This window comes from Fukomys damarensis, unplaced genomic scaffold (assembly GCF_012274545.1).
Source record: "Fukomys damarensis isolate Sample0158 unplaced genomic scaffold, DMR_v1.0_HiC HiC_scaffold_5, whole genome shotgun sequence".
Lineage (NCBI taxonomy): Eukaryota > Metazoa > Chordata > Mammalia > Rodentia > Bathyergidae > Fukomys > Fukomys damarensis.
Window position 1 is genome coordinate 35,582,387 of NW_022900917.1, and position 4,004 is coordinate 35,586,390.

Below are 4,004 nucleotides of genomic sequence, written 5' to 3' on the forward strand. Positions count from 1 at the left end.
TTATTTTATTTAAAATTTTAAGAGAGAAAAACTCAGAGGCCTACATCCACAAACTTGGGATATAGCTTATATTGAGTTGTTTGCTTTTTAAAAGTTCACCAAGATAACTCTTGTATAAAGATTTTTCTCTAAGACCAAAACTAAGCGTCCCGCTAAGAGAACCTTCCTAACTTGTATCAAAACTTACTTTATATTCCCACAGATGTCTAACAAGCTCTGTATATAGTCTTGGATTATAGACAGGGAAAAATCAATACCCTGCTGTCTCAAAGGCACCAATATAGATTATGAATCACAGCCAGGAAGTTGTCAGTGATTTCGGCTGCCAACAGCGCTTCAGTAAAGATATTTGCTACCTCATATTCTTTTAATGTGAAGCTTTCATATATGAAATAGAACGGGTCAGTTTTGGACAAAAACATAAGAGATTGTTAAGTAGAGCAATGAGAGCACAAACATAGCTGTGCTCTGGACTGATCAAATAAAAAATACTCTTTCTCCACACTCCCACATGCTGTGCAAAGGCAAAGATTCACACAAATGTCCTGCACTGCTCTCAGTTATTAGGTCCTTTGCCACCTGGCTCTATCTACATATATGTATAAATACGACGGCTTGCATTGACTAGATCAAGCTCATCTAAATCATCACTTATGTATGGTTAAGGGAAATGTGACTCACTAGTGTAAATGAGGAAAGCAAAAAATAACACAGCGTCTTTGAGTTGAAATGGATTTTAGTTCCTTTAGTCTATCTTTTTCATTTGATAGATGAAGAAAGAAAGCTCAAAGAGAATGTAAGCAACTCAGCCTGAGGTAAACAGAAGTATAGTATTACAGTCTTAGAACTTTCTCAGGAATCATATTCGGTTATCATATTTCTACAAAATGTGAAATACCCATTGAATAAGTATATGTTGAAGGCAGATAAAATATTCTCTGTAATATTTTCTGAAAATTCTGTTAAATAGAGTCCATATTCATTGCAACTCTTATTCACAATAATCAAGAAATAAAATCAACTAAGATGTCCACCGATGGGTGAATAGATAATGAAAATGTGATAGGTACACATCATGGAATATTATTTTGCCATTAAAAATAAAATAGGGAAAAGAAAAAAATGTGAGAGAATGAAAAGATGAAAATAAAGTGTTTGTAGATGGGGAGGGGAGGAGGGGGTAAAGGGAGGGCAGAGGTAAGGGTAAAAAAATGAGAATCAAGACTTGCCATGTAAAGGTACATGATCCCAACAATGAATGTAACTGTACTGTATCCCTAAATGTACCAATAAACTCAATTAAAAAAAAAGTCTTAACACTAATGTAATAATAAAAATAAATAAATAAATAAAAATAAAATCCTGTCATCTGCAGCAACAAAGATGGAACCGGTGGACATTATCTGAAGTGAAGTAAGCCAGGCACAGAAAGACAAATACTGCATGTTCTGATTTGTATGTGGAAGCTAAACAAATAGTGTCATAGCAATAAAAATTAGAGTAGTGGTCACTAGGGGAGAAGAAGTTCAGGGAGAGGAGAAAGAAACTTAATAACAGATACCAGCCAAGATGCATTTTATATAAAAATAATAATTTTCAGACAATTTCCTCCTTTCTTTTAAATAAAGAACTAGAAGAGAAGAGTTTGAAATCTTCTAACAGAAAACAGGCGCAAGTGATTCAGGAGAGGAAAACGTTGCCCTGATTTGATCATTTCAAAATAAGTACATGCTCAGAATTATCACACTGTACCCCATACATATGTACAATTTTGATGTGCCAATGTAAAAATAAGTAAATAGACTCAAAAGAATATTTTACTGCTTATAAATTAGTAACAAGACATTAAAGGTTACACATATATGTATATGAATGTAAGAGTTAGCAAAATTTTATGTATACCTTATATAGTTTACTGAAAGTGAGAAAAAAGTATGAATGAAAATGATATCTCTAGACTGAGGAAGAGAAGGAATATGTGAAATTCTAGCTGAGTTTTTCACACTTTTTTAAAACTTTATGAGCCTCATACTTCTCACTTATAAAGTGGGTATAATAATATCTCAACACAATGCCAACCAGATTCATTTTTTTATTCAAATTATGTAGTGTGATTCTTAGCACTTATTTAAGTAGTAAATACCTGGTTGCTACTTTTATTATCATACCTATTTCAGGAAAGTACAATAAAATTATTAATAAAATATTCCTGAAAAGAAACAAGTACACTCAAATTAAATTGGGCCTTAAAATAAAAAATTACTGCTAAGGTAGAAGATGAGAAACATCCATTTTTAAATAATAAATGGAAGACACTATCATTCTCCTTTAAAGAAAATTGAAAAAGAAGAAAAATTGACTGTAAATTCTAAGACAGTCCAGACAGAAGACAATAGAGTGATTACAAACTAACCCAGAGGTCTCCCAAAGACTTTTAGGTAGAATACATAGCATGTTACAGAGGCAAAGAGAGCATCGAAGATGTAATATTGCCTAATTTTAAAAAGGGTTTTTAGTTCTACTCCATATGACATTCTGACTAATAAAGATATCTCAGATATATTTTCCTTTCTGTTCATTGATTATTTGTGGACATTGGACAAAAGCAGAAAACTAAAGGAATGGCTTAATAAATACCCAGGCTAGCTAGAATGTCCTCTTTCACCCAATGTCATAAGATGTTCTACTAGGTATTACAATTAATAAAGAGAAAAATAATTTTTTAATTAAAATGGCATAAAAGAGGGATGAAAATAATAGAAAAAACCCAAGTTCAAGATCAAGGTTTGAAAAGGACTAGCTGGATAAGAAGTTGAAGTTGTTTCTAAATACATTAAGCAATGAATCTTACAAAAATAAGCCTGATAAAAATGTCAATCTTTTAATTAGATGTCCTGTTCTAGTTAATGACTGAAGACATATGAAAGATGTTATAGATGATCTGCAGAAGACATATGAAAGATGTTATAGATGATCTGCAGAAGAAAAAAGTCCAAGGAAAAAGTTGATTCCATGAAAATTAAAGAAATTGTACATTTAAGCTGTTATGAAAAAAAGTTAAGGGATAGTTAAATGATTATCTTTACTATGGAATAATCATTTGCACAGTGTAATATACTGTTACTTCTATGGAGTGCCACGTGATAAACTGTTGGCTCCTGGGGGCACCAACACTCACTGTCACACCCTCCAAAAACATCTGACTGCATGGGCCTCAGCAGTGTGTAATGATAAATGAAATAGAAAATCATAAGCGTAATGCTCTCCAGCAATGGCTCACCTACACTTCAGCAGGTTATTTCCTGTGGTCGTCCTGTCAGAAAGTGATCACCAGAAATCCTTTCTCCATCTGTAAGACAATCTAAATGCTCAGCTCACTTGAACCTGGAGGTTATCCTGCTCATCCAGGGACCCAAGACCAACCAACTCTGAATCACCCACAGTACTACAACCACACCTTCTTTAATGAGATCTGACATCCAGTCTGTAGGAGTCTGTTTCCTATCCAAGATAAGCCTTTTTTGGTAGCTTCCTGTTCTGGGTTACCTGTGATGGTCATTCTGATAACACAATATTTTCTGGGTGTGTCTGTGAAGGTATATGTCATAAAATGTTAACATTGTGATCAATAGACTCAACTGTGGTTGGGCATCATCCAGTCAGTTTAAGGCCTAAATAATACAGAAAGTCCAAGGAAGTACAGATTCGCTCTCTGATGAAACTGATGCACCCACCTTTGGTCCTCAGCCATCAGCATTCCTGATTATTAACCTTTCAGAAGAACTGAGACTTATATCTCAGGTTCAATGTTCTTGTTTTTGGACCTTCAGATTCAACTGAAACAAAACCCTGGCTTCCTGGATACCCAACTTGCAGATGGTAGATTTCTCAGCCTCTATAGTTTCAGAAACCCATACTTTTTCTGCCTTCTGTATTTTGCCTTTTGCCTTCCGCCTTCTTTTTTCTCTTCCTTCCTTCTCTCCCTGTCTCTCTTCCCTCTTCTT